Genomic DNA, 12049 nt, shown 5'->3' with positions numbered 1-12049 from the left:
CAATGCCTGGCATATAGTAAGTGCTAAATAAGTGCTTTATTCCCTTCCCTTTCCTGCTAAGCCAAATTGACTGGAATTTGAAGGAGAGCAATATGAAATAAAACTGGAAACAAGTATAGGAGCCAATTTATGAAAAGGCTTTCAATCTGAGAGAGATGATTTTGAATTTTATCTTAGAAGCAGTAAGTACTCACTGAAAATTTTTGAATAGAGGAATGAAACAGGCAGGGTACTGGATTAGAGAGATTATTTCATCACCGATATTAAAGATAGATTGAGGAGGTAGAAGGGGAGAGAGGTAGGATAACTGATTAGGAAGTTATTGCAGTAGTCGAGATGAACAGAAATAAAGTCTTGAACTAGGATTAGGGTTTGATGGGAGGCAAGGAGATGTTAAGGGGAAAATATAGGAACAAAATTTAAAGGGTTAAAATAGCAGGTTTGCTATTTCCTATCTTTATGATTTTGGGCAAATTATTTACCTCTCTGGGCCTTAATTTCCTCATCTGTACGTAAAATGTGGAGCTAGACTAGGTATCTACTAAATTCTTTTTCAGTTTTAGAATCTGTGGAGCAGGAAGGAAGGGGGCAGAGCTGATTGATTTAGAGGCAGAATCCATGGGACTTGACAATTTATTAGATATACAGGGTGAAAGAGAAAGGAGAATCAGAGATGCTACTAAAGTTGCAAAATTGGGTGACTGGGAGAATGGTGCCATCATTGACAGAAATAGGGGAATTTTGAGAAAGGCACATTTTGAGAAGAAGATGATGAGTTCAAACTTAGATATGTGAAGTTTGAGGTGATGGATAGATGGAGCTATTCGGTAGGCAATTGGAAACATTCATTTGCATTCCCTTATTCTTCTTGCCTAAATCATCATTTTCTGTTTTAGATTGGGAGCTTGTCAAGAGAGGGGAGCATTTGCCTGCAAGTCTGTATGCTGAAGTTCTTGTGCTGGCTTTGCCACCAATTAACTGAGTGACCTTGAACAATTACACCACCCTTGAGCTTCACCTTCATTTACAGTTATAAAATGAGAGGGTTGGTTTAAATCAGTTTCCCAAACCAAAATATTCAAATAGTAATATTCTAAATTCTATTCCTCAGACCATTTTGCCCTCTGGTTCTCTATAATTTAGTAAGTTGTAAGTTAGAACTGGAGTTTGGAGTGGGAAGAATATAATGAAGGGAAGGAAAGAAACAATAGTTCATCTTTTTAAGTTAATTACTTAGGTTACTCGCACTTCTGCTACTAAATACTAATTTTAGAACACATTTACCTTACTTTTCAGTTGATAAAGCACAATTTTCCTTTGCAAAATTATTTTGTAAGATGATTTTTTTTCAAAATAGGCGTATAAAAATATACTATTTTCATTTTGTTTATAGGGAAGTTGAGGGCCAGAGATGAACTCTTTTTCAAGGTTATATAGAGTTAATAAAAGAAATGATGAAGACTTGAACTCAGATATTCTGATCCTGTTCATTGTTCTTTTTGTGATAAAAGTTCTGTTGACTTATAACTTTTGCCATGGGCTAGTTAGGAAACATAGGAATACATGATTTCTTTTGCTTTTCCTGTTTTATAATTCTGTTTCTTTGACTTTCTCTGTGTTCTTATATGTGTGTATTGATACTTTGCAATTTATTTTGAAAGTAGTGGTTAGAATAAGAAAGTAGGGGCTTCTATCTTAAAGAGAATTCATTAGACCAAAAAATTGCCTGGTGACTGGGTTTGAAATACGGTGCAGTTGATACCAGAAGAAAATTTGATCCCTATGAGACTAGCATCAACCAATAATGTTATGTCTTAAGGCAAGGTAATGGTCTAAATGACCTTTGGAAGCTTCTCTTGTATCCAAGTTATCCTGAAAATGCCATGATGTCAAAATCATGGAATTAGATATGTTTAAAAAGATATAGTAGTTTGAACTTTTGTTCACTTACTTCAACTCTTTTGTCAGGTACAAAAAAAGCACTTGTGTTTCTTTTTAGCATTTTTTCAGCAGAATTAATTGATCCCTTCACCTTCAGGAGATGCAAGGGACAGTTCATAAGTAAAGTAATATCAGTCTGAATAGTTGGTGTGATACTGCACTGTTCTTCCAAAGTTATGGAAGGACCCAGAATAGAATCATCGAATATTAGAACTAGAAGAGTCCAAAGAAGGCATTTTTGATCAAGCTCTCTCATTTTGTGGCTGAGAGGACTAAGATCCATTGAGATAGATACTTGTCCAAGATCTCCTCGTTGGTCTAGGACACTAGACTCCTAATCCGCTGCTCTATTTCTTATATTTGCTTCATCACAAATATCTACTCGTATCTTCTTTTTATGATCACTGATGGTTTTTGTAGGTTTAACTCTATTATAATACATTTTTCAGTTTTAATAGAATTTGACATCAAACTCACTGTTTTCTAGATTAAAGGCTCTGGTCTTTTCTGAAAATCAGCATATTTGCCTTTCTCCAGTCTTGTGATATTGCTTCCATTTTCTATGAGCTTTCAGCAATTACTGACAGTGATTCAGCAGTCACATTCCTAAGTCTTTTCACTATCCTGGGATATAATTTGTCTGGTCCTGGTGATTTGAATTCATCAAAGGCATCTAGGTCTTCTCTTATGACTTCTCTGTTTTTCTTGAGTTAAATAAATGCTTATTTGCTATTTTTGTTCTGTCCTTTCAAGGCCAGAGATCATTCTTCTTGTTAGAGAAATCAGAAGCAAAATAAAAAGCAAGTAGCTCTGCCTCCTCTTTGATGTTTGTTATTATTGTCCTAATGTCCTATTTTCCCCTTTTTGATCTTCCTTTCCCCCAATATAGCTCTAAAAACTCTTTTTTTGTTCTTAAAATTTCTCACCAGACTTTTCTTATATTGAGCTTAGATACTCCTGACACTATTAGTTCAGGATTGTGCCACAATTATTTAATCAATGCTTTTGTAGGGCTCTTCATTGTAGAATTTGTCACTTTCCTCATTAGCAACTTACTTCCTTTTTCTTTCCTTACTAGCCTGTTACGTTGTCTTATTAATGTTGGTCATCTTCTTACCTTGTTTTACCAATTACCTTCTTTCGCGTGTTGGCCTTGTCTTGTTTTACTAATTACTTTCTTATCTTGAAGCCTCTTTATTCAGCTTCAAGTCTTTTTCTTCTTGCTCTCACTTTTCCTCCCATTCCCACTCCTCATTAGATCTTTTGCTTTGTTTTCTTCTTCTTGAGTCCTTCTCTTTCTTCTTGAATCCTCTTTCTTCAGCTTGATTTCTCCTCCAGCTTTTCATAACTTCCAAATCTAAATGAGCTTTCAAATCTAAATGAATCTCTAACTTCCTTGTGATTCCAAAACTTTCCAAATAACCTTCACTATACTTCTTTTGGAGGCTTGAATCAGCTCAAGTCTTCTCCCTTTTTTTTTTCTCACAGGGGCCAGAAGTCAAATAACATCCTAGAGACAGGTGATTCAATTTGGAGGAATGGGTAGAAGTCCATGTCCCTCATCATTATTAAGGAGAAGGAAGCCCAGGATCTTGGGATTTAGAGACCTAAATCCAAGACTCCTGACTTCTTCTGTGGAAGTATTTTCATGTCATTTTCTTCTTGACCATTATGTCTATTAATCTATTATGACTTAAGACTGCATTGAGACTTTTGCAACACCCTTTATATAAAATTTTTAACAAAGGAGAACCTTGTAGTTTCTTTCTGCCTTGTTCTACACAAATCAGCAAACAAATCTTTCATTTACAGATCTGTTTCTTGTTACAATTTAAAAACTCCAAGTAACCTTCGGAATTCCTTCTTTTCCAGCTTAAATTTTCTTCTATTTCATCTCTTACATGAGCCAGAGTCAAATAACATCCTAGAGACAGATTGTTCTGTTGGGAGGAATAGATAGCAATCCATCCCCTGCCTTACTCTTAAGGGGAAGGATGCTCAGAGTCCTGGGAACAGAGACCTAAATCTAGAGAGATCTAGAGAGCAGAATGACAAATTCTACAATTAAGAGCCTAAAGGGCATTGATTAAAAGTTATGGCATAGTACCTTAGATAGATAGATAGATAGATAGATAATATATAGTGCTTCAAAGTTTGTAAAGTGTTTTATAAATGTGATCTCATTTGTTTCTGAAAGAGGTATTATTATCCCCATTATACAGAAGAGTAAAAGAAGTAAATGACTTGCATATGATCACACAGCTAGTGTCTGAAGCCAGATTTGAACTAACTCCAGGTCCAGTGTACTACCTCTGGGCTACCTCTCCAAGGCACTTTACCATATAGAAGGGACAGCTGAGATCAAAAGAGGATATTAAAGGATATAAAGCTGGATCTTAGGGATCTTCTAAGCCAGCCTCTTCATTTTTGTTTCTTCCTCCCCTATCCCTCCATAAATGAAGACACTGAGTCCTTGTGGAAGGAGCTACTTTGGCCAAAGTCACATAAATATAGCAAATAGCAGAGTCCAGCTTGAAACCCAACTCTGAATTCACTGCTCCCTACAGTCCTGCTACATCTCAGCCCAAACTGAGCTAACTGAGGCAGGAGGCAGTGGTACAGTAGCTAGAATGCTAAGCATGGAATCAAGAAGCCCTGAATTCAAATCTAGCCTTAGATATTTTATGACTCTAGGTCTTTTAACCTCTGCCTGCCTCAGTTTCTTCCACTGTAAAAACAGTCTCTACCTTCCATGGTTGTCACGAAGATCAAATGGATAATATTTGTAAAGTACTCAACACTGTGCAAGGCACATAATAGGCATTTAATAAGTATTTACCTCTGTCCTTCCTTTACTCCCTTCCCCATGTTCTAAGTGTTGGGAATAATTACCTAGCTAAGAGAGTGGGCTATTGTCTTTTATTTTAATGGCTACAATGGGATGAATTGTCTACTCTAGCTCATTGCCATCATGGTTATTTGCTGAGTTCTCACATGGTTTTCCCATCTCTTAAATAGTCATAGATTTGGAGAGTTGGAGGGACTCTCTGTCTGTATTTATTTACTTCAACTGTTACATGAAAGGAATCCCCATTAGAATATATTCAAAAAATGCAATTCAGTCTCTACTTGAACTTGTTAAAGGAGAGGGAACCTGCCACTTCCAGAGGCAACTTACTCCATTTTAGAATGGCTCATGTTATTAATAGGAAGCTCTTCTTGACCTCAAGTTTAAACTGGAGACTTCACAACTTCATCCTTTATTCCTCCTTTTCTTGGGGACTAGACAGAATAAGTTCACCCCCCTCCACAAGACAGTTTTTAAAAATGCACCAAGATGGCTATCATGTCCCAGAAGTCTTCTTCATGCTAAGCATTCCTAGTCCCTCCATCAGCCATTGAATCTCCTGTGAAGATTCACAAGATGTATTGGGACCAGCCTTGACTGAGTCCAGTCCATTGGAATCTCTGTCTCAGGATTTTCCAGGGTAATGGGCCAGAGACTGGAACTCTCTTTCTCTGATGGGGGAGGGGGAAGACTGGGGATGAAGGAAGAATCAAGGGAAGACAAAACAGGACAGTCAGCGGGGAATAGAAGGAGTACAAGATAGAGAGTCAGGAGACCTAGATTTGAATCCTGGTCCTGCCATTTGTTATTATTGTTGAGTTGTTTCAGTCACGTCCAATACTTTGTGAACCCATTTGGGGTTTTCTTGGCAGAGATACTAGAGTGGTTTGCTGTTTCTTTCTCCAGCTTATTTTACAGATGAGGAAACTGAGGAAAACAGGATTAAGTGACTCACCCAGAGTCACATAACTAGTATGTCTGAGGCTGCATTTGAACTCGGGAAGATGAGTCTTCTTGACTTCAGGTCCAGCATTCTGTCCACTGTAGCACCTAATTGCTCCTTGTTACTTGTGTAATCGTGAACAAGACATTTCTCTTTTCCTCACCTGTGATTAGAAGACATTGGATTAAAAGAATTTTAAGTCCCTTCTAAATCCAAAACTATCATTCTGTATTCCTGTATTGCCATGTTTAGAACAAGTGGTGTAATTCTAGCTATAATATTGATAGGGCATCACTATATAGTGTAGCAGTTACAGGAATTGTAAATTTTTTATTAACTTCATTTTACTTCTTAGTGACTATGTCTTAATCTCTAATATACAGTGGTTGAGAGCTATACCAGTCAAGCCTGGGATTTGGCCCATGGATGGGGCTTAATGAATATTTGTTGAGAATTGTAGGAATAAAACTGCATTTTTCCCTTATTAAAAACAAAACAAAACTGTGATTTGCACTTTCCCCTAAATTGGATGGTAATTGCAGTATAGTGTATGGGAGAGACTTGCTCTTCGTACAGATCATGAAATTGTTGTCAAATGTGAGCCCTTTGGGTTTTTTGGTCCTCCAGTGTCCTTCACTTTGGGTTTCTAGCATTGCTACTCACCAGGTCTCTTCCATTTAGTGCAGTAGTTCTCAAAGTATGGTCTAGAGAATCCTGGGGATCTCTGAAACCCTTTTAGGGGGTCTACAAATTCAAAAATAGTTTTTATTTCCAATATGGTAAATGTCTATAAATATAATGCAGATAAACAAAATCTCTTTGGAGAGAGCCTCAATAATTTTTTATAGAATAAAGATACTTAAAACAAAAGTTTGAGAACCACTGATTTAGTGTATCATATCTGGAAAGAGCCCTAGGCTTAGAATGAAATGGCCAAGACTTGGTCACTTAGCAGAACTGTGTGCCTGTAGGAAAGAAATGTTTTTACTTCTTTGAACTTCAGTTTTCTCATCTGTAAAATGGGGATAGATAAGATTGATTCTGTTTGTTATTTTTCCATCATGTCTGACTCCTCGTGACCCTGTGGACCAAAGCACACCAATACTGTCTATGGGATCTTCCTGCAAAGATAGTGCAGTGGTTTGCTATTACCTTCTTCATTGGATTAAGGCAAACAAAGTTTAAGTGATTTAGTACATGGATGAAGCTGCATTTGAACTCAAGTTTTCCTGATTCTAAGCTCAGAGCTCTATCTATTGATCCACCTAGCTATATTATTTTTTTTTTCTGTAGTTCCTACCCTTCTGTGAAATTCAAATAAAATCATAGGAACACAGCAGTCAGATCTGGTAAGAAATTTAAAGAGCCTCTTTATTCTAGCTGCCTCTTTTTACAAATAAGTAAACTAAGGCCTCTGGAAATTAAATGATTTGCCTTGAGTCATACCTATAAGAAATAGTGGAAACAAGATTTGAACTTTGGTTTTCTTGATGCCAAATCCAGTTATCTTTCCATTTCATTACGCCACTGAAATCACTACATAAATGCGAGTTATTGTTGCTGTTTTTTCTAATTAATGAGGTTTTATCGGAAATGAATATTATGCAGATCAAATTTAAAACAACTTGCAATAAAAGTTGATTTGTTTTGAATGAATTGTTTACGCATTTTGGATGAAAAGACTACAGTAGTAAATAGGAAGTAAGAAAAAAAGCCCAGCTTTCCTCTGTGATTCTTGGTTTTGGACCATTTTTCATAGGCTTGGAATTGTTGAAAGAGTGCCCAGGATAGTCAAAGGGGGATGAGACTAGCCTCGAGATTTGAGGCTTTTGAAATATGGTTGAGCATTTATTCTGAGCCCTAGGAGGCAGCAGCAGAATCCCCAAAATAAACCAGAACCACAGAATGTTAGAACTAAAAGGGATCAGAGAAAGAAAGTGCCGAGTCCAGAGTCATTTAGTCTGAAGTGGCAGAGATAGCACAAGACCTCAGGTCTTCTGATTTTAACTTCACTGCTACATTCTCAATGCTCTACTACGATCCAGAATTGGGGATGTGTGTGCGTGCAGTGAATACTAAGGATTGATGGGGAGGACAAGTAGGACTAAGTTATTCAGTGGGACTTAGGAACAGAGAATTGCTGGTGGCTTCCTATTATCTCCAGGGTCAAATAGAAAATCTGTTTGGCTTTTAAAACCTCCAAACCCAACAGCTTCCTACATTTTCTTCTGTCCATGTACTCTGATGCAGTGACACTGATTTCCTTGCTGTTCCTCCCATGGTAGGTGCTTAATAAATGCTAGTTGATTAAATGACTGCTGCAGTTTTGGGAAAATCAGGCATTTGTCTTGGGCTAGAAAAGTTAAAATTGCCTCATCTTAGGACATAGAATGAGATCTCAGGAATTAACCAATCCAAACCTCCTCCCATATTGAGAAGCCCGAGACTAAGCAGAAACAAGATTTACCCATACTCATCTAGCTAGTAATTTGGGAACTGGAATTTGACCTTATTGATTGGCCAAAGGCCCCATCGAAAACTAGTGACAGATTGGAGAACAGAACTGAGATCTCCTCAGGCCCAGTCTGCTTTCTGCCATGATCACCGTTAATTACTGAGGCTGATTTTATTAGGCTGCTTCCCATCCCCTCACCAGAGGCTGTTTCTCCCATGAGTAACATATGCTTCCTCCTCCTTCCACCTTACTCAAATCATACCCTTCCTTCCAGGTATCACTTCAGTTCCATCTCCTGTACTTCACTTTCCAAATTTCCTAGCCCACCCTGATTTTTCCCTTCATTGACCTTCTTTGCACTCGGTGCCCCATAATTTAGTTCTTAATTATTTCCAGTGTATAGACTTTTTCCCCAAAGTGATCATAAATTTCTTGAAAGTAGGGACTCTATGTTTAGTACTATTTATTCCTTTGTTTTTTGGATCTCCATGGCACACACAGTGCTAAGCACAGAGTAGGTGCTCAGTAAATATTTATTGGTTGACATAGGACTGAGGAGGGTAGAATAGAAAGCATGATCAGGGATGGAATCAGTTGCTTGCTTGGCCTGGGGGTAGGGGAGTGCATCAGGCTTCTGAAATGTGGCCCTGTGCCCAAGCAGCTGTTGCTCAAATGCTTTGAGTAAGACTCTCTGATGGGTTCCCCTCTGAGAATTTGGGATTATAGGAGGTTGGTAGGTGCTTGGGACGGATGTGGCTGTCATTCTGGAATGCAGGGGCCAAAGTTTGCATGTCTTCCTTCTATAGTCTTCTATCAGGGCCCTTTCCCTGCTCCTCCCTTCATCCCCCATCCCCCAGAATCAGTGTTGCTCTGGGAGATGAGACAGTGTTAGGGCATTGTGAAAGAAAAACTCCTAATACTAACTGATCAGGCTCTTGAGTACTTTGTACAGGAGCCCCTCTCCAGGAGATTAGTTGATGAAATTAAGTCAGAAAGGTCTCCCAGGTACAAAGGGGTCATGTGCCCTAACAGATAGTCACTAGTGCAGCTGATGAAAGCTTCTTTTCAACTTCCTGTGATTCGTAGGAGCAAGAGATGTAGCTGAAGGGAGCTGCGGGTAGGAGAGAGGAGGCAAATGTTGTTTTATTTCTTGAGTGTGGATTGAGACTCTTGGGCCTGACAGGTCAGCAAAATTAGCTCCTTCCTGCACTCAGTCATCCCAGGCAAAAAAGTAATTATTCTTTTCTTAAGGTCACCAGCCACTTTCCTTCCCTCCAGTCCAGAACAACGTCCCCTCCCTTACTAGTATGTCTCAGTGCTTCTTAAACTCTGCTGCTGGGAAGTTTTTTCACATCTGATCTCCATTGTGTTGCTTTGAGATCCTTAGTGGGAGATAGAAGAAAGAAGGAGTCTGTGGAACCCTCTCTTATTAATTTATGCACTTTTCCTGCAGAAAAACTCATATCCATGAGTTAAAATCTGGCCTCAGAAAAAGCAAAACATTCTGGTATCTTTGCCAAGAAAATCTCAAATGGGGTCACAAAGAGTCGGACATGACTGAAAGGATGGAACAACAACAACAACAACTCATGGGACTGGCTTGAATCTTTTTTTAAAAGTACTTTGTTTATCTCCTCCCAGAGAAAGTATGGTATTGATCTTCTTTCATGCCTTCCTTGGAAATGTTTCATTTTCCTGGCTCAGTCTTCCTGATGAAGCTCTTACCTGTCTTGGGCTTCCTAAACGAGCTCCAGGATACTTCATACACTTATTCTTCCCTTATTTCTTTATATCTTTCTGGCACAGGATCACAGAAATGTAATTGTGTATTTTTTATATTTGGTTTCCTTTGAGGCTTTCCTTTGACCTTAGGATCCTAGAGTTGGAGCTGGAATAGACTCTAGGAGGTCATTTACCCTCTTAATTTTGTAAATGAAGAAACAGATTAAGAGATATTAAGTGATGTGTTGAAGATCACACAGGAAATATATCAGAAGCAGAATTTAAACCTGGATTCTCTGATTCCAAATACTTTAGCCCTGCATCTTTTTTTTTCTTCCCTTCTTGACTCCTGCTTCCTTCTACTTCTGTCCATTTTCTAATTTAACCCATGAAATGTTATCAATATTCTCTTTTACTCCTAACTTATAGGAGAGTAGACTAGAGGTTATGGAACTGTGGAGTCTGGGTGAAAGAGGGAATAGACCTTGGAATCCATTTCTATTTTATTATTGGAGAAAACTTGACTTCCTTCTCAGCCTTCTCCCCTAGTGTCTTAAACGCTAACTATAAAATGTTGAGAATTGTGTCAGCCTTTTCTCCTGGCAAGAATTGTTGGGAGGATGAATGAGATCAGGTCTGGAAGCAACTCACTTTAGAGCTGATGCCCCACCTGGACAATAAGGAAATGCAGGGTGGTGGCTGAATAGAATGCTAAAAGGAATTGAGAATAGAAATTGGCAGGGATGGTGTGGTGGGTTTGAAGTGGTAGACTTGAGGAGCATATTTAAAAATTTGTCACACAAAGGGCAGATGGAACCTATTCTTTTAGGCTCTGGAAGGCAGAACTAAGAACAACAGGTATAAATTATAGAGTTAAGGGTCAATATAAGAAAAATCTTCCTAATAATTAGAACTATCTTAGAGTAGAATGAACTGTATCAAAGATCATGGATTGTCTTACTAGACTTTTTAAAGTAGAGGCTAGATGATCACGTGGGTCATCTTTGGGAATGTTAGAAGAGATTGTTGTGCAGGTGCTGGTTGGATTAGGGGATCCTCAAAGCCTTCTTCTATTTCTGGGACTTTGCTGTTCCAGAATTTTAGAAGTCATCCATTGGTCTGCGTGCAAATCAGGTACCCCATAGTTGTGTGATGCTGGCTAAGTTACTTAACCTCCCTATGCTTCAATGGGCACAACGGGAAGTGAAGACAATAATCCCTCAAAGGATCGTTGTGAGGATCAAATGAAGTACCATGTAAAGTTCCTTAAAGTACTATGCAAATGCTTGTTATTATTATTATTTTTTGCCATTATTAATTAACTATTCTAGGGCCACAGTTTATTCATCTGTAAAATAAAGCCAAGTCCTTTGATCCCATAGTGTATCTTGATAGTACTACTGTTTTTTCAGCTTCCCTCATCATAGCTTTCTTGGAAGTAATTCTTTAAAATATGCAGTAAATAAGAAGAATAAATGAATGAATGGAGTGTGGTCAAGAAGGAGGATGCTGGCTCATGTTTCTCCTCTGCCACGAGGTCTTTCCTAAATGCCCCACCTACTTTTACACATATTTTTAACTCTCCACAATGCTCGGTAAATATTTCTTGGATGAATAAAAACTGAACTTTTTTTTTTCTTTAAGCCTTGGTGAGTAGGGCTTTGTCTTTGATTTTGTAGATCAGGATTCTGCAAACTATAGCCAGCTGGTTCTTTTTCTACAGCCTGTGAGCTAAGAATTGTATTCACATTTTAAAATAAAGTTCTATTATATTAAAAAAAAAAGTAAAAAACAATTGCTCACCCCTACTGTAGATGAGAGTGGCCAAATCAGTTCTTCTGGTTTCAAGTCAAAACTGAAGTATTTTCTAGCTGAATGGTCATGGGCATATTATGTAACTTGTTAAAACCTTAGCTTCCTCGTCCTTAAAATGGACATCTTCTCCTCCTCCTCCTCATCTCATGAAGTTCATAGAATTATAGAAACTAAGAATTGGAAGAGATCGCCAAGAATTCTCTCTATTATCATACCCACTTGACAAATGATCATCGTGTTTTTGCATTAAGATCTCCAGTAAGGAAAAAAAAATCCCTTACTCCTCCCTAGGCAGCCCATTTTACTTGTAGACAATCATAATTGT

General features: G+C 38.1%; 1 protein-coding gene across 4 annotated transcripts in view; it reads left to right on the top strand.

The window, feature by feature from the left end:
• The window catches only part of TSPAN9 (tetraspanin 9), a 250407-nt gene that overhangs the window by 74858 nt on the left and 163500 nt on the right, over window positions 1-12049 (top strand). The gene's annotated exons all lie outside the window — the stretch shown is intronic.

Source organism: Antechinus flavipes, chromosome 5 (genome assembly GCF_016432865.1).
Source record: "Antechinus flavipes isolate AdamAnt ecotype Samford, QLD, Australia chromosome 5, AdamAnt_v2, whole genome shotgun sequence".
Lineage (NCBI taxonomy): Eukaryota > Metazoa > Chordata > Mammalia > Dasyuromorphia > Dasyuridae > Antechinus > Antechinus flavipes.
This window is presented reverse-complemented; position numbering and strand designations above follow the sequence as displayed.